Source organism: Malaclemys terrapin, chromosome 3 (assembly GCF_027887155.1).
Source record: "Malaclemys terrapin pileata isolate rMalTer1 chromosome 3, rMalTer1.hap1, whole genome shotgun sequence".
In the NCBI taxonomy this organism is placed as follows: domain Eukaryota; kingdom Metazoa; phylum Chordata; order Testudines; family Emydidae; genus Malaclemys; species Malaclemys terrapin.
This window is the reverse complement of record NC_071507.1, coordinates 76,387,647-76,411,156: the sequence shown is the minus strand read 5'-3', so window position 1 is coordinate 76,411,156 and position 23,510 is coordinate 76,387,647. Positions and strand designations below refer to the sequence as shown.

At 45.0% G+C, this 23,510-nt stretch overlaps 1 protein-coding gene across 2 annotated transcripts in view; it reads right to left on the bottom strand.

Moving 5' to 3' along the window:
- The window catches only part of LYST (lysosomal trafficking regulator), a 154,227-nt gene extending 136,237 nt beyond the window's left edge, over positions 1-17,990 (bottom strand). For both annotated transcript variants that reach the window (XM_054022597.1, XM_054022598.1), the window contains exon 1: positions 17,907-17,990. The gene's annotated coding sequence lies outside the window, so the exon portion shown is untranslated. The remainder of the gene's footprint in view (positions 1-17,906) is intronic.
- Positions 17,991-23,510: the final 5,520 nt, after the last annotated feature.

Below are 23,510 nucleotides of genomic sequence, written 5' to 3'. Positions count from 1 at the left end.
AGCCACAAATAGTAGAATGAATATCCAGAATGGTTTTGTTCTTTCGATATAAAAGGCTAGAGCTCTGCAGACATCCAAAGAGTGAAGCTTCTGCTCTCTCTCACTCAAGTGCGGCTTAGGATAGAATGCTGGAGGAAGATGTCCTGGTTGATGTGAAACTGCGATACAACCTTCGGGAGGAAAGCTGGATGTGGCCTGAGCTGAACCTTGTCTTTGTAGAACATTGTGTAAGGGGGCTCTGATGTTAGGGCCTTGAGCTCAAACACCCTCCTGGCAGAGATCACCACCACCAGAAACACCACCTTGTACGAGAGGTAGAGCAGGGAGCACATCGCTAGTGGTTCAAAAGGTGGCGCCATCAGTCTGGAAAGGATCAGGTTGAGGTCCCACACCGGGAGAGGCTGCCTGACTTGCGGGTATAGTCTGTTGAGACCTTTGAGGAAACGGCTGAGCATAGGGATGGCGAAGACTGACCGGCCCTCTGAGCCTGGATGAAGGCAGAGATGGCAGCCAAGTGAACCCTTATTGACAACATGGACAGCCCTGGCTGCTTGAGATGGAGAAGATTGTGCCACTTATATAGACTGAGGCGAGCGTACGGGACGAATGATGCTGCGCTGACCAGACTGAAAATCTCTTCCACTTGGCAAGGTATGTAGCCCTGGTGGAGAGCTTTCTACTGCCAAGGCAGACTTGGCTAACCGGGTCCACGCAAGAGCTCCATCGAGTGCAGCCATGGAGCTTCCACGCTGTGAGGTGCAGTGACTTGAGGTTCAGGTGCTGGAGAAAACTATAATTCTGAGTTAGTAAGTTTGGCAAGAGCAGAAAGTGACTGGAGCTTCCAAGGACATTTCCAGGAGTAATGTGTACCAATGCTGGCGGGCTCAGGCTGGGGCTATCAATATCATAGAAGCTTGTTCCTCCCCATGAGGCTACGTGTCCACGATGGAGCCCAGGCCGTGATTCAGGAAGGAGCAAAACTGCTGGCACTTCCTGTTGTATTGCGGGGTGAACAAGTTACCTGGGGAAACCCCACTGATGGAAGATTGAATTTGCAACGTCCAGACAAAGACCACTTGTGGCTGTGGAACGACCTGCTCAGATAGTCTGCCAACTCCTTCTGTATTCCAGGGAGGTACGATACTTGCAGATGTATTGAATGCTCTACACAAGTCCCAGAGCATGAGAGCTTCCAGGCACAGGGAAGAGAAGCGTGCACCCCCATTTGTTGATATAAAACATCACCATGGTGTTGTCTGTCATGACTGGGAGATGTGCATCAGTTAAGTGAGCTCAGAAAGTCTGGCATGCAAGGCACACTGCTCTCAGCTCTCTGACATTGATGCGGACAGAGGTCTTGTGTCCTGAGGTCTCCCAAATGTGTTCCCCAGCCAAAGGCTGATGCATCCATCACTAGCGAGAGAGACTGCTAGGGGCTGGTGAAGAGGACCCCTGCACATACTACATACATACTACCTGTGGGTCAAGCCACCCCAGGAGGGAGACGAGTACTGGGCGACGCAGGGTTATAATCCTGTCCAATCTGTCCCGGACTGGCCGATACACTAACACTAGCCATGACTGAAGAGGTTGAAGTCTGAGTCTAGCATGCTACATTACGTAGGTAGGAGCCACCATGTGTCCCAGAAGTTTCAGGCTCCTGAGGCTTAGGAGAGGGAAAGCGCCCCCTCTCCTGCCTCTTTCTTCTGGGGCACCAGGAATGAAGATCGGTGTCTGCCAAAAGTCTTATGTTTAGTGCCATGTCGGCGCCAGGAGTCCTTAGCCTCCACTCTTCGGGCCAGCTTGCACTGCGCATGGAGGCGGCAGCAATCGGCATGGGCTCCACCGTGGTCGGACTGCGGATGGAAGGCTTCCTCCATGAGGAGAATTCGGAGTCTCTGCTCATGATCCTTAAGGGTTCGCAGCCAAAACACCTTGCAAATGCGGCACTTGTATTTTTGGGGACTCTTGCCGAAGCACTTCAAACAAGAAGTGTGAGGGTCACTCTTTGGCATCAATTTCCCACACACTTCACACAATTTGAACCCCGGAAACCGAGGCATGCCCCAGTGTTGGGTAAAGCCACTAATGCATGTGAAGATGAGTCATCAATAGCTGATAAAACACTGGATTTCTTTAACACTGCACTCAATTATTCACTTTAGAAAATATTTCTCTCCATGTCATCATTTGCACCTATTATTTCTGTTCAGTGGAGTACATCGGTCATCTTTTCAGAGAAAGGGATACCATAGCAATTTTAATTAGACTGTTTGTATTTTATTTTTGGATTTGAATTTTAAAATGCTGGCTCTGTCATTTCAATAGATAAAGGACTGGAGTCACAATGCAGGATACTGGTATACTTCTGCCACTTCAAAGGAGAAATACTCCCCAGTGTATTTTTGACTTACTATATGTCCAGTATTACACGCATACTCTAATTACTGTGCTTAGTAAATATAACTTTACTGCTGAAATGTTAAGTGAACTTTCACTTATTTTTACATTTGTTTCAAGGCATATTAAAAACTTGGGGGGAAGTTAATCTGGAGAAGGACAAGAACAACAAATCAAGCAGGGTCAAGAGCCCCAGTTCGGAAACACGGCAGCTACTACGTGACATTTTTCTATTCAGTAGAGCCAGGACCAGAATGATTACCCATAGGTGCAGCACAGCCTTTTCCAATTCAGCAATATCTTTCCTCCATTTGCTATTGCTCGGAACTTTAGAGTCAAAGCTAGAGACTAGACTCATTGAAGAAAAAAAGGTTTTGATGAAAATGTAAATTAAAATGGCTTTTCTACCAAATAAAAGCAATTTTGCGGTGGAAGAAAATTAAGTTTAATTAATTTTTCCAGTTTCTTTGAAACTTTTTATTGAAAATTTCAGAATTTTTTTTTTAAAGTATCTGTCCATGAAATTTCTAAGACTTTTTTTCAACATGTCCCATTAAAAGTAATCACATTCTTCAGCTTGCTAAAGAAAGAAGCTATCAACTCTTCCACCTTTAAAGTGAGCGAATCATTCAACCTCCCCAGTGACATATGTTCCAGTGTAGATAGGAGCAATCCTACACAAGAACCATCCACCTTCAATTCAAGTGCATCAGCAGAAGACTAACCTGCTTGATACCTCATTTTGCCATTCCAAGTGCATCAGCCAATGATATTTAAGTAGCCTGGTTGATAGTAGTGTCTGCACCACTGACATGAAGTAGAAATTACGTACTTAGAAATGTAGCAATAATTAACAAGGCTACCAAGTTTGCCTCTTTCTTTTTTAAACACTAAACAAAGACTGGTCTTTCATTTGAAAAGAGCCTCAACTTTGAAATGTGCTATCAATGAAGCCAGCTATACTTTAATAGAGCTTAAATTTAAAACAAAGCATCCTTTCTACTTATTAGGACTGACAGTTTATCTTGTCTCATGACTTCATGTGTTGCGAAGAACTATGCCATGATTTACAATAACCAGCACTACAAGCAGGACGCTCACTAAGACTGTATATTAAATTACATGCATTCCCATTAACTTCGGTGGTATTTTCACAAGTCACCTTTAAAACGTTGATATTTATCAATACTCACCACACAGTATCTGAGCTACTGCAATTAATTCCTGTACCAAGTATTGTAAATACGGTGGTATCTCAGATATCAGTGAAACATACACTACTCAATTTACATTTAAACAGTCAGACAAGAATTGTTTATATGAGACATGTTTTTCATCTTTGCTGGTGACTAACACCTTGATACAGGCTCTATGCATATATTTTCATAATATTATAGAATCATAGAAGATTAGGGTTGGAAGAGACCTCAGGAGGTCATCTAGTCCAACGGCCTGCTCAAAGCAGGGCCAACCTCAACTAAATCATCCCAGTCAGGACTTTGTCAAGCCAGGCCTTAAACACCTCTTAAACACCTAATATCCAATCTAGACCTCCCCCACTGCAATTTGAGACCATTGCTTTTTGTCCTGTCATCTACTACCACTGAGAACAGCCTAGCTCAATCCTCTTTGGAACCCCCCTTCAGGTAGTTGAAGGCTGCTATCAAATCCCCACTCACTCTTTTCTGCAGACTAAATAACCCCAGTTCCCTCAGCCTCTCCTCACAAGTCATGTGCCCCAGCCCCCTAATCATTTTCATTGCCCTCCGCTGGACTCTCCAATTTATCCACATCCTTTCTGTGGAGGGGGGCCCAAAACTGGATGCAATACTCCAGAGGTGGTTTCACCAGTGCCAAATAGAGGGGAATCATCACTTCCCCCAATCAGCTGGCAATGCTCATACTAATGCAGCCCAATATGCCATTAGCCTTCTTGGCAACAAGGGCACACTGTTGACTCATATCCAGCTTCTCATCCACTGTAATTCCCAGGTCCTTTTCTGCAGAACTGCCGCTTAGCCAGTCGGTCCCCAGCCTGTAGCAGTGCATGGGATTCTTCCATCCTAAGTGCAGGACTCTGCACTTGTCCTTGTTGAACCTCATCAGATTTCTTATGGCTCAATCCTCCAATTTGTCTAGGTCACTCTGGACCCTATCCCTACCCTCCAGTGTATCTACCTCTCCCCTCAGCTTAGTGTCATCCACAAACTTGCTAAGTGTGCAATCCATCCCATCATCCAGATCATTAATGAAGATGCTGACAAAACCAGCCCCAGGACTGACCCTTGGGGCACTACGCTTGATACTGGCTGCCAACTAGATATCGAGCCATTGAGCCTGAAGATCTAGCCAGCTTTCTATCCACCTTATAGGCCATTCATCCAATCCATACTCAACTTTCTGGCAAGAGTACTGTGGGAGACCATATCAAAAGCTTTGCTAAAGTCAAAATATGTCACGTCCATCGCTTTTCACATATCCACAGAGCCAGTTATCTCATCATAGAAGGCAATCAGGTTGGTCAGGCATGACTTGCCCTTGGTGACTCCATGTTGACTGTTCTGGTTCACCTTCCTCTCCCCAAATTCTCCTCCTTCCCTTTTTTAAAAGACGGGAATGATATTTGCCTTTTTCCAATCATCCGGGATCTCCCCCGATTGCCACAAGTTTTCAAAGATAATAGCCAATGGCTCTGCCATCACATCAGCCAACTCCCTCAGCACCCTCAGATGCATTAGATCCATCCCATGGACTTGTGCATGTCCCGCGTTTCTAAATAGTCCTTAACCTGTTCTTTTCACCACTGAGGGCTGCTCACCTCCTCCCCATACTGTGCTGCCCAGTGCAGCAGTCTGGGAGCTGACCTTGTCTGTGAAGACCGAGGCAAAAAAAGCATTGAGTACTTCAGCTTTATCCACATCATCTGTCACTAGGTTGCCTCCCCCATTCAGTAAGGATCCCACACTTTTCCTGACCTTCTTGTTGCTAACATACCTGTAGAAACCCTTCTTGTTACCCTTTACATCCCTTGCTAGCTGCAACTCCAATTGCGCTTTGGCTTTCCTGACTAGCTAGAGATAGGTGAACAACAGATTTTTTCCAGTTTGGCCAGCAAACTACAAAAAAAAGAAGTCAGAAAAAGTATTTGGTTCCAAAAGCATTTGAAATTTGTCAGCAAAGCCTTTTGCCCCAGCAAAGCAAGCAAGCAGGCATGACTGAATCCACATCTCCAGCCTCCCAGTTCACATCTCCTATCTCTCAATCTGCAGGATGGACTAAAACTGAGAAGCTAATCATGTAACCAAGTAAAGATTTTTGTATTATACTAAAACAGGAAGTGCTTAATGTGATGGAAATTGACCAAGATTTGAGTTCTTGCCTCTCTCTGCCCAACTGCTATCAGTAAGTTATAGAAGAGACACACTGTGTGTATTTAAAACAAAGTCAGTCAGGGCAGATAAAAGTTGAGAGGATCTGATTTTAAAGTAACGACTTCTGCAAATTCTATTAAAGTAGGCAACTTGCAAACTTTCCAACAAAGAGGGTGTGTGCAAGTTTGGTCACGCAAAGTGTTTTCTAAATATGGTATAAATAAGTGGCTGGCAACAAAAACTACTTCAAAAAGAAAACAGACAGACAAAGAGGAACCTGTGGTTAAGAAAGTTTAAGAAATAGAGTAAGCAAGACTGAAATTGTGCTTGACTCCCAAATAGGTCCAAATTTGAAATGAAGGAGTAAAGTATACACTAGATAGTCGAAGAATGGGAGAAAAATAAATACTTCCATGATAATAAAGGTTTGGAAGCGGATGTGTTGTGTTGGAGTCTACCTCAAAGAACAAATTGAAAAAGCTTGTTCAATTTCAGGGGGACACGAAATACAAACAAATCCCAATTAATTCTGCCATACCTTCAGACAGATTTAATTTACTGTTAATTTATTCTTTAGCGTGTCAGTGACTGCGGCCATATCAGCACAGTGGCTGAAGTCTATTTCCAGAGCCAGGATCTGGTCATCACTGAGAACAGTGAATGACAGGAAGATGTTTTCATCCACAAGAGCTAGAAAGTTTGGAAGAGCTGTGGGAAGATATCAATTTAAAAAAAAAAAAAAAAAATCTATTCTATGGGATTCTGAAAACTAAGCAGTATTGCAGCAACTATTAAAAAAAAAAAAAAAAGCAGCAGCATACTACGCTAATGATTATATCAGAATTATGCCAAGCATGTAATGTCTAACTTTACATTTTTAACTATATCTGAACAAATCATGATCTGGAGGACCATATAAAGTGTTTCTCAAATCTGTAAGATTATACAGTTGGTATCAACCACAAAAAACATAAGTGAGATATGGAGACGGTAGGAGGGTCAAGGGTGGTGTCTTGAGGCACTCTTCTGCCTAACGGACAATAAGAGGATGTAAAAACTGCTCCAGAAATTGAGCAGTAGTAATGAGAGAGACAGAGACACAGAGAGATCAAACAGGGAAGTAAAATGCTTAGGGCGAACATTGACATCTTGCTTGAAATGCTCAAAAACAGCAGAATAGTGGGCATCCAAAAAAGTATGAGATATTAAGCGGTTATGTAAGAGGGAGGGATCAGTGATCAGAGCTAATAAAGAGGTCATTAATTATGAGGAAAAGTAAAGTTCCAGAAGCTAGAATTAGCATAAGAACTAGTTGGGAAAGTCCACCATCTCCAGTAACTTGCTGAGAAAGAGGATGAAGATTGGACAGCAGTTAATAGTTCTTTTGGAAGCAGATATGATATTAAAACGTTAATTGATTCTTTGCCTCTCTGAAGCAGCCATGATTTCCCTGCCCAGCCAAAAAATCATCCAAATTGGCCGGCCGACTCAGCCTGACCTCTCAGGTAGGGATGGCAATGAACCAAACTCCTGCCTGACACTCAAAAGGAAAATCATTTACATTTCTTTGTGCGCTCACAAGGACTGCCGTCCTCTTCCTCCCTGCAAAGTAAAGAATGATCCGAGTTGGGCCATCACAATAAAACAAACTAGACTACCCTGGCTCCATATTCCTTGCAGTAATCCTGCTGTTTTCCCTAGTATTTGGGCATCTGAAGACTGCCAACAACAGGACTTGGAATTGCTAAAACATGTAGCCCCATCTACAATGGGATGGGAAATAGAGGAAATTAGGATAACTCTAAAACAGCTTATTAGAAAGAATTTCAAAAAATATGAAGAAGAGGAGTCATTCAGAGATAGCATCACATATTGTAGTACAGGTAAAGCCAATATAATGGATATATTACCTCTCAAGATGACTTCTCAATGCGTAAGAACATGAAATTTCTAACGTATGTACAGTCTTATAGGGATTGATATAAAATAGGTTTATCTAAAAATGTGCACCTAAAAGTATCCTGGCATGAACAATTGGAGCCGAACCAAACAATCCATGAGGCAAAAATAAAGTGGTTAATTTTTGCCTAAAATGAGACTACAAATCTCTCACACACACACCCTTCTCTTCTAGCTGTATACAAACTAGATTTTTATTATTAAACAGATTTGCTAAGCAATTGATTTGCCAATCAATATTACTATTTGATCATTGGATTTATTTGTGAAAGTCTCCTCAAAGATGAATGGTTCTGCAAGAGTTTTACCATATTTTAAGAAAGTGACTTTCCATTTAAAAAGTGATTTAGATTTATAAAGATATTCTGAAATAATCCACTTTGGAATGTCTTATGGAATTTCAAAAAAGTATATCACATGGAATGTCATCTGACTAATCCAAAAAAATGTAAAGTCAATTTTCCTTTCCCAAAAAGGCTTGCTCAGTTTGGAGGATTTTTTTTTTTTTAAATCATCAATTAAATGCTGATACAGTGCTACCTTCCTGACTCTGCAGAAATAGCTTCAGAGCCTCTGATGTTTGTAGATTGGCTGAAAGACAGCAGCATTAAAGTAACACAACTGCATCAGGTTCATTGCTACTATTCTGAGTTCTGCAATCAGCAGTGTAATTGTCAAGAATCAAGTCAGCTGCATACAACTGCTGCTTGGGAAAGCTAAAAGGGCTTGTCTTCAGGGCAAAGTTAGCTTGAGCATTGCTCCTACTTAGAGACTATGGCCTGGTCTACACTACAAATTTAGGTCGACATAAGCCACGTTAAGTCAATCTATTAATATATGTGTGTACACAACCAAGTCCCTTACGCTGACCTAAGTGGCCTGTAAAGTTAACTTCTGTACTCCACCTCCACGAGAGGCATAGCGCTTGATTCGACATCCACGGATCGACATTGGGATAGTGTAGACCAGTGGTTCTTAAGCGGGACCCTATGGCCCCCTGGGGGTCTGCGAGCCCTTTCAGGTGGACCTTGGGGTCCCAGGGCTGAAATCTGGTTCCCCAAGCCCTGGCACCCCCTGCGGGGCTGAAGCCAGCAGGGCCCCCCAAAGCCAGGAGCAGCATGGGGCTGAAGCTGGCAGGGGCCCCAGCAAACCGCCCCCCCTCCCCCCAAGCCGGAAGCCCCGCAGGACTGAAGTCCCGAGCCCCAGTGATTGGGGGGGGGGGGGCGCGCATAGGGTTCCCAAACTGCAATGCCTTACCCAGAGTGGGGCAGTCTCCACCCCACCCCAAACCTCCTCATTCTCCCCAAGCCCCCTTCAGACCCAGGCCTCTGGCCAGGTTGTATGTGGGAAGCCAGATCCAGGCAGTCGGGGGCAGCTGCTCCTCTGGCTGGTGATGCCATGGAGCAGGCAGCTGTGGCATTCCCCTGTCTGCTGGTGCCTGAGGTTGCAGCTGCTCCTCAGTTCCCAGCCCTCTTCGGCTGCCCCCACAGGGGGAGCGGGCCCTAGCTATCTTTCTCTCTGCACCCTGAGCTATCCCCCCTGCCCGACTACCCAGTCTGCACCCTGAGCTGTTTTCGAACTTTTTGAGTTCAGTCCCCCCTTTAAGTTATATCTTTTGGTTGCATCCCCCCCACACCCCAGTCAGGCTGGGTAGCCTGCTGAGGTGAGTCCCTGCGCCGCCCCCCCCCCCCCCCCCCAATAGAAGTCAAACTACGCCTATGCCCGAGGCAAACGTGCTCCAGCCTGGAGTACACAGGAGGTGGTGGATCTTATTGCTGTGCAAGGAGAAGAATCTGTGCAGGCAGAGCTCTGATCTAGCAGAAGAAACACTGACATCTATGCCAAGATCACGCAGGGCATGGGGGAGAAGGGCTATACCAGGGACCCGCAGCAATGCCATGTGAAAATAAAGGAGCTTTGGCAAGCGTACCAGAAGACAAGGGAAGTGAACAGTCATTCTGGTTCTGCCCCACAGACATGCCGCTTTTATGAGGAGCTGCATGCAATTCTCAGTGATCACCCCAAAATGCTCTGTAGATACCTCCCAGGAGTCCTGGGTGACCGTGAGCAACAATGAGGAGGACATCATTGACAAGGAAAAGGAGAATGTGAGGCAGGCAAGCAGAGGATCCATTCTCCCCAACAGCCAAGAACGGTTTTTAACCCTGGATTTCATCCCTTCACAGGACCAGTTGGTGGCAGAGCACGATATCGGGGACGACAACTTCGGTGAGTACACATTGCCCATCAAACTGTAGGGGTTACATGCTATTATTTTTTATGTTTAATCTGAACAGAAAAGTAGGTGTAGTGGGTATTGGTGGGCCACTCCAGCTATGCAGAGGGTGCTCTCTGAAAAAAGAGACTGTTTATGTGCACGAGGATGCCCCGGGAATCCTCCATGGACATCTCTAGGAAGCTTTCATGGAGGTACTCTGAAATCCTTTGCAGAAGGTTTCTGGGAAGGGCTGCCTTATTTCATCCACAGAAAGACACCTTTTCCACACCACTACAGTAAACAGCATTACAGCATAAGGACCAGGTCTGTACCCAGACATTTGCAGCATCTGCTCCCTTGCCACCTCTGTTACCCTCAGGAGAGTGATATTCATAGGGTCACCTAGGGGAAACGGGAAGTTTTCAATGCTAGCCCTTAAACCGCAAACAATTTAACAAGTAATCCACCCCGTTTGGTTGTGAGACCCAGATTTCACCACTTTCCCAAACATGCCATGGTTGTGGTTAGAAGGGATCACGGTCTACTGCAAGCAGCACTGAAAAATAAGGGGGCAGGGTGGCAGCTTCCTGTTTGTCTCCCTTCTCCCCCAACCCAGTGCCACTTTTGTAAAAACAAAACTATCTGGGGGGCTTTACACTGGTGCCTGTCCTCAAGCACCATCCAGGTTGCTAAGGGAAAGGGTTTTTTTCCCCTCAAGTTCCAACCTGTGATTCCAAGGATGTCTTCACAAAAGCAGCAGCACAAAACCTCTTGCCCATGCCTCATGGCCTTACTCACCATGGCTGGAGCAGCAAACCAACTCTTGCAATAGCGAGCGGTTGTGGTTACATTGTGGCTTGTAGGGAAGTGCATTGAGGGGTGTTTTTGTTTTGTTTTTAAACATAAAAAAATTAACAACCACCACCTTGCACCAGAAACAATGTATGTACTGTCAATGCTACCCTTGTGCTTTGCATTCCTTGCAGCTGAAACCTTGTCCATCGGCACATCCTCCATACTGGGACAGAGACTTTCCCAGATTAGAAGGTGGAAAAAGAAGACTCGAGAGATCATGTTCAATGAGTTAATGCAGCCGCAGAGAGTCACAAAACGGAGCTCTGAGCATGGACGATTGAACTATCCGAGAACCTGGACATGGATAGAAGAGCATGCAGGGAACAAGAGATGCTGCGAATTATAAAGGAGCAATCAGACATGTTAAAGCGTCTAGCATCCAGATGCCTTTCTTGAACCTCAGCCAGAGTCCCTCTGCTGCCTCTGCTGAACCTGCTACCATCATCCCCAGTTCTACATCCTCCTCCCACAATCATCCTATGAGGTAGCAGGGGGGCGAGTGGGGAGTTGGATGTCCCTTGCACTCAACACCAGAAGAGGGTACAAGGACCAGAAGGCACCCATTCCCACACATACTGCAATAACAATCATAGATCTGTAAGCAAGCTTTCCTTGTTTCGCTCTTCTCCTCCCCTCCCCCCATGTTATCAGCCCTTTTGCCCCAAGTTATCTTACTTTTCTTTGCGGTCTCCAAGTGTTTGTGTGCATAATAAAACTTAATGGATTGAGGAAAAGAGGCTCTTTTTGTTGGTGGGGTGGAGTTTACAAGGGAGAAAATGCACTGGAGGGTACCATTTGGTAAGGAACAACACAGATAAGTGTCACATTACTCTGGCTCATTGCTGAAGCTGGTTTTCAAAGCCAGAGAGACAGAGCCCCTCGAGGTGCTCTTCTTATTGCCCCAGTGTCTGGCTGCTCAAAATTGGCTGCTAGGCAATCTGCCTCAGCCCCCCACCCTGGTGGAAACTTTCCTCTTTGTTTCATAGATATCACAGAGCAAACAGCAGGCAGCAATAACAATGGTTATTTGACTGGAGGTCTCACCTAGTAAGCAAACAATGCCAGCAACCTTTTAAAGGTCCAAAGGCACATTCCATCACCATGGTGCACTTGCTCAGCCTATGGCTGAACCGGTCTTTACTGCTGTCCAGGCTTCCTGTGTATAGCTTCATGAGCCATGGGAACAAGGGGTAGGCTGGGTCTCCCAGGATCACAATTGGCATTTCAACATCACCAATGATTATTTTGCAGCCTAGAAAGAAAGTCCCTGCTTGCAACTTTCTGAACTTATGTTCCTAAAGATGCATGCATCATACACCTTTCCTGACCATCCCACGTTGATGTCAGTGAAATGGCCCATGATCCACCAGCTCTTGCAACACCATTGAGAAGTACCCCTTTCGGTTTATGTACTCTTTGGCAAGTTGGTCTGGTGCCAAGATAGACGGAACGCATATCCCTATCACCCCACCTCAGTTAGGGAAACCCCATCATGGCAAAAACATCTACTATGTCCGCACATTGCCCAGAGTCGCTACCCTTCTTAGCAGAAGTCTGTTAATGGCCCTGTAATCTTGGATCACAACAGATACCATGGTAGATTTCCCCACTCCAAATTGATGCCCCACTGACCAGTAGCAGTCTAGCATTGCAAGCTTCCACAAAGCTACCACCACTCACTTCTCCACTGCTAGAGCAGCTCTCATGTTAGTATTGCTCTGCTTCAGGGATGGGGAAAGCTCTTCACACAGTTCCTGGAAAGTGGCCTTACGCATTTGAAAGTTCTGCAGCCATTGCTCATGATCCCATAGCTGCATAACGATGCAGTCCCACCAGTCAGTGCTCGTTTCCCGGGCCCAGAAACGGTGCTCAACCATGTCAAGGTGATGCATGACTGTCGCCAGCAACTGCAAATTACTCTGCTCTATGTCTTCCATCAGGGCTGCCCGCATGGCTTCACAGTGTTCCGTGCGGCGGCTAGTATATCAGCTGTGCAAATACTTCAGGATAAGGTGCGAAGTGTTTGTAATGCTCACAAGAGTGTACAGCTGAGTGGGGTCCATACTTATTGTGCTATGGTGGCTGCATGGGTAACTCAGGCTTAAGAAAAAGGCATACAAAAAGGCGTGGTTTGTTTGCTGTTGATTTCAGGGAGGGAGGGAGGTAAATGCATCATGGGAGGCTAACGCCAAGTTCCCATAACCACCTGTGCCAATGTTTTGGTCCCATAAGGCATTGAAAGCCCAACCCAAATTCCACTATGTGCACTGTGGGATAGCTACCCACAGTGCAGTGCTCCGTGCATCTATGCAAACCCTGCAAGTGGGGATGCACTCTGCCGACACAATGAGCATAGCGTGGACATGCAAGATCGACTTGCCTAAATCGGAAGCTCAATGTCAACTTACATGAAGTCATCTTAACTTTGTACTGTAGACATGGCCTCAGCCACACAAAAAACCCTTCACTTCAGGTGATCGTGCTTTTACTTCAAGTTGGCTGGCTTATCAGAGGGACAAGGAAAAAGTAAGGGTATGACTACACTGCAATTAAAAACCTGTGGCTAGCCCAGGCCAGCTGACTCAGGCTCACGGGGCTATTTAATTGCAATATAGATGTTCAGGCTAAGGCTGCAGCCCAAGCTTTGGGACTTTCCCACCTCACAAGGTCCCAGAACCCGGGCTACTGCCAGAGCCCAAACATCTACCACACAATTGAACAGTCCCGTAGCCTGAGCCCCATGAGCTGGATTCAGCCGGCACAGGCCAGCTGCAGATGTCTACCTGTAGTATAGACATACCCTAAGACAAGGGTTCTCAGGACAAATTATTTGGTGGCCTCAGAGTGTGGCCACCAACTCTTGCTGGTGGATGCTCACACTTTTTCCTAAAATACTTAATTAGCTTTAAGGAAAAAAAAAAAAACAAACAAAAAAAACAAAAACCACACACACACAAATATGCACATATACACTCCCAAATCAACATACTTTATTTATAGCTACCTAGTAAATCTGTTGTGAAAAGTGATATTAACAAACATACACGTATCACTTTTCACAGCAGACTAACTGAGCCCTGGCAAGTTTGGGGACAAATTAAGCCCTGGAGGGGGGAGGGGGGGAGGGAGGAGGCAATGGGGGGCCAGAGCCTGAAGCCCCGTGGCCGGAGGACAGCCCAAAGCCATGCAGCTGGAGCCCAGGGCCTGTCGCCGTGCAGCCAGAGCCCAGGGCTGGAGCCTGAAGCCCTGTGGCCAGAGCCTGCCACCCCACCACTCCAGAACTGAAGCCTAAAGCCTGAGTCCCACTGCTCTGGGGAAGGTGGGGAACTCACCAGCTGCTCCTCTAGTGTTGTACCTTGGGTGTCTCCAGAAGGGGGCAGGGCTCAACCCCTATTGGCAGCTCCAGCAACCAACACCAAGGCAGGGTATCCAGGAGCAAGAGTGAGGGGGAGGGGCCACTGCTTCCCCCCACCCCCAATCACAGCTCAGGTGGTTGTGGCCACAAGAAAAGCTGTTGGTGGGTGCATGCAGCCATGGTGGCCGCATTTGAGTAACGCTGCCCTAAGAGGTGAAAGCTTGAGTTAGCACAACTCAAGTTTGAGTTTGTCAACTGCTAACATGACCACTCTGTAGCATGGACACAGGTTAACACGGCTCGAGCGGCATTAGTTCTCTAATGCCATCCCAAAATTCCCTCCTGAGTGCCTAGAAAGGGCAGACAAATTATCCCATAATTCACTGTGAAAGAATGCTTAGCCTGACTCCAGTTACACAAAGGGCCACGGCCCCAGAAGACTTAGTACCACACAAGTATGGACAAAGCAACTCAAATATTGTTTTGCAGTGTTGCTGGCTGCTCTCAGTTGAGCTAGGCTAACTCAAGTCACTCAAGAGAACTCTGCAAAGAAGCAGCAGCAAGCACTGGAGTTATTCATGGGTGGAAAGGGGACCCAGAAGAAGTAGAGTAGTGGAGACCCTACTTCTTGCAGTAGAAAGGAGGCTCCGGAGAAATGAGAAGATACAAGAGAGACACCAACAGCTGGAGATTACGTTTCCAAATGTGCAAGACTAACTAGCCAAAAATATATATAAAATATAGAATTCCAAAGTGAAGTCCAGGGACAACAGCTTAGTGGAAATTTCAGCATTTGGAGGCAGAAGTGAGATTGCTGATAGGAAGGCACCCTTGCATATTTACATCTGCCTGTTAGGTCTAGTTCTTAGGCTTAAAATCTAGTTCAACGTTAGTTTTGTTAGTTCAACTTCTATCCTTGGATTAATTCTGCACCACTGTGCACACACAAAATTCATGTCCTCCAGAGATTTTTCTTCTTCCGTAGAATATAGATTCTGCTGGAGAGGTGCTGCAGTTACACCTTTCACCCAGCAGGGGCTGCTGTGGCACCAGAAGAGGTGTGGCCAGGTGAGGAGGCATGGAGAGTGAAGCACACAGGGATGCTCAGGAGTTAGTTGGGTGACAGCACTGAGCCAGGGGCTGAATGGGAGGGGGGCTGCAGGGTCACACATGGGCAGGGGTCAGATATGCCTAACTGAATGGGAGAGGCTCCCCAAACTCCCTGTCTCTCCTCCCTCCATAAAAAAACCCCTGGAACAACCCTGTTCCATACTTCCCCCACTCACACCCAACAACCCTCCCCAGGCTCCTTCCCAGCAATTACTTCCCTCTCCCTCAGCTTCTCTATTACCCCCAATTCCCCAAGCCTTTGCACGGCTTCTAAGGGATGCTGGAAATACATTTCTGTATTGTAGTTTAAAGAATTACTATGCCAAGTTCTGTATTAATATGACTAGCAAGGAATCCATTTGTCAAAAAAACATTTCCTGAATCTTTTTTGTCAGTATTATTATGAACATACTTGCTGACAGGTATTTTGAAATCAATTACCAAAATAATTGAAACTGGCATGATTATATTGTGTGGTTTTGACAAAATATGCAGAATTTTATAGAATTGTAAAATATTGTGTGCAGAATTTAATTTTTTTGGCACAGAATTCCCCCAGGAGTAAACTTAAAGAGGTGTTCGGGTTGGGCATGCAAAGTTCTCCACCCACGTTTTTACAAAAAGGGGGGGTAGAATAAGAGGAGAGTTAGCATCTCTTGTCATGGTGTAACTTTAAACTGATACTATTAGAAAAATTCCATCAAACTATACAGTACTCTTTCATGCACAATTGTGACAGGTAAAAAACCATATTTTTCCCCTTTACGCTATTTATGGTGCTCTGTGATCCTGAACAATAATTTACTGAGACCTTTTATTTTCATTGTGATAACTGTATGCCTACACTATGACTACAGGACTGTAAGATAAGACATGCACGCAGCGTAAACATATGCTAAAATATTGCCAATAGATTAGTAGGTATTCAATTTTTACATTTAATATAAACAAAGAATATCTTGTTCATTCTCTAACATGAACACATTGCAACAGGTATATTTAACAAGACACTCCATTGCACATGCGTCTTCCCTTGGGGAGAGGATAAGAGAACAAACAACAGATACATGTTTAGTCACATGGCTTGATGCACTACTGGAAGCACTCAAATAATACAGTGATGAACATAGCATAAAAACCTAAATAGAATAAGACTCTTGTTCACATACAAATAGACTATTTAATAGATGCTTATGACACTATTACGTAGTTAACACTAAACCTAATGATAGCAAAGAAAATATTAAACACTGGAAAGATATAGCAGAGCTATCAAGGGAAGAGAGATATTAAAGTGCTCATGAATATATATAAGCTAAGGCCCAGTAAGTAACAAAGGAAGTGACACTATTATGTAAATATAACTTATTTGCTCTTTGGATTGTACAATACAAAAGATGTGAGACGTTAACTAAACCAATCTGATTATTATTTACTCATTTTATTGAAACTCGTCAATCAAATCATATTACGTGAAATAAAACCAGAATGCCTTAATAATACTATCTACCTAACCACATCTCAAGATACCAGGTGTGCATATCTCATACAACAGCAGGTGTCATCAAGAAAAACATGTCCCAAATATGCTGCGCTATCAGTTGCTTATGGAACTCTGTAAGGCCATTTAAATCGGATAGAAGACACAGCTCAAACAACAAAAATCAATACATGTTTCCTTGTAAATAACAATGTTGGCGTAGTCCAATATTTTAGTCTCCTGAAAAACCTTAAAGTTTTCACTTTGAAGATGCAGGGGGAAAATGACTAAGTTTACAAAATATGGTGAAATCTGCACTAAGGATCTCCTTAGTTACTTCTAAGTAAGCATGGTTTTCTGTGCCCATCACTCTGTACCACTCTACAGTACAAGAATGATGTAGAGGACTTATGAAACTGATAAAGGTTAAGAACAGTGAAGAAATCATCCAAAAGGACTAAGGGAAGGGAGAAAGTCACATATCTAAGCTTTCCACGTTAATGCTATTCCTCCTGTAGGAAAAGTCTTTTCTGTACTTAGTAACTGACTTTTGCTAATGCCTTGAGCGGTTACCCCCAGCAGCACTACAATTTAATGTTTTCGCTCTGCCTAAGAACAGATGCTCACCGATGCAAATTAATGCCATCGCCACCCGACGCCGCCCCTCTAACTCACACAAACAGCCGCGTGGGACCGAGCTCCTTGATAGTCCTTATAGCACCAAGCTCAGCGCTGCCCCCGGGCTGAAGAGCCTGGGCCCGGGAACAGCCCCCCCGCCAGTCGGGGCCAGGGACAGCCGAAGAGGAACCGCAACCCCGGCTCTGCCCCAGCGACCAACAAAGTTACCGCCCGCCCACAAGCTGCGCGGAGGGGAGGGGAGAGGCTTTGCGTGCCCCGGAGCCCGGGCAACCCCCCTCCCTCGCTACTCTGTGGGGGGGACGCCAGACTCAGCCAGACACCCCCCCGCAGACAAGCCCCGTCAGCGCCCCTCCAGCCCCACACAGACCCCGCCCCACACAGACCCCGCCCCTCAGTGCCCCCAGACCCGCACAGACCCCGCCCCTCAGTGCCCCCAGACCCGCACCCGTTCAACTCCCCCGGAACCTTAGGCCCACACAGACCACAGGACCCCGCTCGGGCACCAGCCCCCCCCCTTACCAGGTCCCGCCGCTGTCACCGCCGCGTCCCCGCGCAGCGCCGGCCGCCCCGCTCTTATCCCTCTGACAGCGGCCACCCGCCCCTGCCAAGATCCGGCCTCCTCCTGCCGCCGGGACCGGAGCCGCCCCCTCCCGCTCCGTCACCCGGGAAACGCAGAGCCCGCCCCCTGACCCTCCCCGCACAGGTGACGCGCCAGACACCAATCAGCGGCGCCGGCGGCCCGCCAGGAGAGCACGTGTGTCCTGCGGGCCAATGGGAAACGCAGCCCCGAGCGTGACTGGAGCAGGGGAGTTCCTTGGGCGGGGTGCTCGCCTCTTGCACAGCCCTGATCGCCTCATGCCCCTCCCTCTACACCCCTCCCCCTCGCCCTGATTCCCCCGCCCCCTGTTACCCCTCCTAGTCCTCTTCCCTTGTATCTGGAGTCACTGGTGGGAGCAAGTGGGGACCCCGGGGCTGGGCTCCGGGCAGGGCCCGGTGAGGCAGTTTCATGGAGGGAGGTTTGCTGGGGTCACTTGGCCTAGTTTACACTTAGAGGTTTCTGCAGAAGACTAGTTCCGGTATGGCTGATTTCCCCCCCCTCCCCCGGTATTATTATACCTGTCCAAGCCCTAGTGTGCGGTGTGAGAAAAGTAGTTGGTTTGACTTGAGAGTACGTGTTAGAGAGGGCTGCTTGCTACCACCAATCCCCTTCAGCTGTTCTCTTGAAAAATCTTAAAAAGAGGAGTGTGTGTACCTGTGGCTGGATGAAAAATTAGTCATCTGTGTTTCCCTGATGATATGGTCCTCAATGCAAGAGGAGGTGCAAAAGTTGCTAGACAGAATGGCATTGGAAGCAGAGAAGAAAGAGCTTAAGATGTCACATGAAAAGACAGTGGTGCCAGTCAGATATGTTGAAAAGGCAGAGATAGTTTTATCCAAATCTGAGGAGGCATTGGAGTGTGTTCAGCACTTCAAACCGGGGTAGGATGACTACAGGGGACACTAACCATCACTTAGGGATCCAACATAGAATTGGACGAACAACTGCTACTCTAGAAAAACTCAGCCACAGCTGGAGAAACAAAGGTATTACCATGAAGTGTTAAATAAAATTGCTCCAGTCTCTTGTCTTCAGTATCTTGCTATATGGATGCCAGACATGGATGCTAAGGAAACAGAACCTTAAGACCGGTTTCAGAGTAGCAGTTGTGTTAGTGCCTTCTAACTGAAATGCTACAGGCACTTGCAGTATGTTAGCTATACTGCACACATGACTAAAGAGGAGGCAATTGCCTAGATTTACACAAATGATATCGGATATCAAGACGATCAGATAAAGAAAACTTGAGTTTGCAGGACACGTGGGTGAGATGAACGGAGGAAGATTGCCAAAGCGAGTGTTGCAGGAACTGATGGTGGGGCAGGTGTGGTTCCACTACGTGGGTTGTTGGATGGGATGTGATATGGCACACTTCTCACGGCTGTGTAAAGACTGCTTTAAAGACTGTGTAAAGAACCGTGGAGGAAGATTGCAGGCCAAGGACTCTGGTGTGTTGCATTTACTGTTCATTGTGATGTGACTGAGATGTTTTGCATAATAAAAGAATGCATGTATGTATACTACTATAGCTTATTTCAGTACCTGAATTGGAATAAACACTCTTATGTTGGTATAATCACATATGCATCCAAACTGAGGGGGTTGCTTTAATTATGCTAATACAGTTTAACTGGCAAAACTTTTAAGTGTAGACAAATCTTTTATCTAGCAGACAAGGGCAAAATTCTCCCTCAGGCCCCTTAAGAGCACTATTAAAAATGGTCTCAGAAACTAATTCACTTTCAGAGAGTCTTCCTGGCAGTTCTGAGCATTCATTACACTAATAACAGTGGGAGTCCAAATGGAGCAACACCCAGGGGTCTGTGCAGCTGAAACCAGGAAGGAGGCCAAGGGGACACTAAGTGCATGCAAAATGTAACATCATGTTGTAGCCACACATGTTCAGTGCAAAAAATAATGATACAAGTGTGGCAGAAGGAGAAACAGTCTATAACTAGGTACAAATATAGGTCGATGTGGGAGGAAATGAATCACTGAGCAAACACCAGGGACCCAGAACTAGATTGGTGTCATTGCTTGACCTGTATAAATTTCACGTGTCACTAGTTGATCATGGCAATATAGAAAGACAAGAGATGAGGAGAAAGTGATACATTGGGGTGAATGCAGAGATGAATTTAAATAAGGTAGTAATTCTAGACAGAATTTAATGACACAAAGTGTGAGAGGTGCAGAGCTCCCTTTTGTATAATTTACCATCTGCTGGCTCCCTCAAAATGTATGTTACACCAACTTAAACTCCCTTTAAACTCCTTCTAGGCCTGCTTTAATACATTGGGGCTTGATTCTCATTTACACAACTCCCCAGGGTTTTGCCTTTGTTCTCCTTCCACTTCCACGGGAGGATCGGGGGACAGGAGGTGTGTCTGTAGCATACTGTTTTAATCCCAAGAGAGTCTAAAGACTTGCCTATATGAGAAAAATGGAATTGATTTAACTAAATCGATTTAAAATCAATTAATCTAGTTAAACCAGTGTAAACCCCTCCTCCCACATAAATGCACTTCAACCAGTTTAAATCTCACTTAAAAGCAGTTCAGCTAAATTTGGCAATTTAGCAATGCAAGCTGCATAGGGGAGTTGAACTGTTTAACATCAATGTAGTTAAGCTGATATAATTTTTTTTCTGTATAGAAAAGACTTAAACTGGTGTACCAAAGGAACAGAAGAGCGGAGTGCAGATAGAAAAGCAAATAAGATTGGGTAAGAATTTATACATTAAACTCCCTGCTTTGACACTTTTTTTATGGCTCCTCATTGTATAGATTATACCTATTCATACTCTGTTACTGTGACTTACATATTGTTAAGGGGCTGTAAGTAGATCTAGTTAATAAAAAAAAAAAGTTCTAAAGGCCAGGTTCAAAACTAAAAAGTTAAGTTGACCAAGCTAAGTCACTCCGGGGTGTGAAAAATCCACACCCCTAAGTGACATAGTTAGGCCAACCTAAGAATTCTTCTGTCGATGTAGCTGCTGCCTCTTGAGGAGGTGGATTAACTACAGCGATGGGAGAAACCCTGTTGCTGTAGTGAGTGACTACGCTGAAGCACTACAGTGACACAGCTGTTTAACAGCACTGTAGCTGTTTAAGTGTAGACATGGGCGATGTTGTGTTAGCTAACTCAAGGTTAAATCCTAATGAAGAAAAGGCAGGTTGTAGTTTTCACACACTTAGCAGATAGAATTAAAGACTAGGCTCCTCCATAACCTTTATCTCAAGCAGCTAATTTGTGAAAACTACAAACTGCTTTGTCTTCATTAGGATTTTACCTCAGGTTAGTTAACTTGAGTTTTGTAGAGAAGACAAGTCTTAAGGGAGTTTAATTTACCCTTCTACACCATCTCTCTGAATTTGGTCCTATGCATCCTAAAATGTTTAAACAAACATGTTGGGGAGGAGGAAATGCTTAAGTTGGGAAGACATTACATAAATGGGAAAGGAGGTATGGTTAGGTAACTCAAGAAGGCATGAAGCTTTCCCTAAAACATGCCTAACAGGACCTCCAGTCGATGTCCACAGCTTGTAATTTTTACCACAATTTCTTGATATCTCAAATTTTTGCCACAAGAAGCCTTACTTGTCCCCCAATATTTGTTAAGGCAGTAATATATCCTTAAAAAGGAGTGTCGTATTGCACTGTTAGGTCTCAGAGCCTGTCTGCATGTGTACCAAGGACAACAAGTATGGTGATGTTTGCCTCAACAGTTAAATCAAACACTCAGTGTTCCCATTATCAGAAACTTGTTCTCTCATTTAGGGCACGTATACACTACAACATTAAGTTGACTTAGCTTACATCAGCATACAGCCACCACAGTAATTACATTGCTTGTGTATGTCTACACTTTGCTCCTTGTTTCAGCGGTGCGCCTCTTCACGAGGAGCACTTGTATCCATTGTACTGTCAGTGTGGGGCGGCTTCTGAAACCCAGTAACAGTCAATGTAAACAGTGCAGTGTCTACACTGACACTGCATCAACCTAACTACATCAACATGGACTCTACAGCTCTCATGGTGGAGGAGTTAAGTCAGCATAGCAAAGCAGTTACATTGGCAGCAGCGAAATTTTAGTGTAGATGCTTACATACTTAGGTTGATGTAAGCTGCCTTCCTGGGGGCATTTGTCTTGCTCCAGCATGTAAGGCTATGTCTACACTTAAACTGCTACAACACTTCAGTGTAGATATTCATTATAGCCACCAGAGGGGTTCTCCTGTTGCTAACCCACCTCCCCAAGAGGTGGTAGCTAGGTAATGGAAAAATTCTTCCGTCAACCAAGTGCTGTTTACTCCGGGGTTAGGTCAGCTTAACGGTTGCTCGGGGGCATGGATTTTTTACACCCCTGAGAGATGTAGCTGGTTCTACTTACCTTTTTAATGTAGACCTGGCCTAAGTTTTCCTCCTCCATAAGAACAAGCCCTTTCTCTGTCCTATCTCAACACAATCTTTAAATAATCTGTGAATGTTCATCATTACCGGGTGTAGCTAATGTTTTTATTTTTATTTTGGTGCAGGCATCTCCTTGACTTCTGCACAGATTTCAATTTCCCTCTGGAATTATAGCCCTGTCTGCTTCACCATTTCAGCCTAGATTTGGAATGATAAATATTAAGTATTTGTGGTTGTAAATTGCAGATCCATGCTACAGAGCATTTACTGCAAAACAGCATTTTGTCTTCCACAAAAAATGACAATACCTTTTATATATATTTAGAGAAAAGTGGATATACTTTCAGAATCAGTCAGTGGGCCAAATATCTAAGTGATTAAAATAATAATACTGATCAGAGCACTGAATAAATTATCAAACAACTGTAGCCTCTTTTTCTATGTATGAATCTGTGGCAAGCTGATTTTCACTTTTACAAATGTATTCGTTCTACATCAGTAGGGACAAAATAGTTTAGGTGAACACATTTCTGGCTCTGCAAATTATTCTATTTGCCTTCCTGATGTGTGATGGGTCACCTACGTAAGACACTATTGTTTCTATTCCCTGACTGCATGAATACAGCATTTTAAGCAGCAGAATAATGAAGGATGAATACTGAATAATGAGTAAAACACTCCAATGAATCTCTGGGTGAATAATCTTCAATTCTAAAACACAATATTCAGGGTTTGTGAACATTTTCATGGATTAGAAGGACAGTCCTTCAAATACTTGTAAACAAGAAATAGTCCATCTCCACAGATAACAGCAGAGCACACACATTACATTTATTCTCAGAAATATTTAACCAACTCTAAGACTTCATCATACTTGGCACTTATTTATCTCTTCAAAGTGCTGTGAAGTGGTGGTGTAAGTTACACAGCAGAGGTCAGCTGGTGAGAAAACAGGTGTAAGTGAATTTAACTTACATCCAGAAGGAAGAATTCAGCTGTGTTGTGTAGCCTTTTTCTCCCACTAGAAAGTGGCCACAAAGCAGCCAGAATGCTCCCCTGAAATAAACTTCCAGTGCGGAGGGCCTTGCCATTAGCCTGCTCCATGCCTTCCT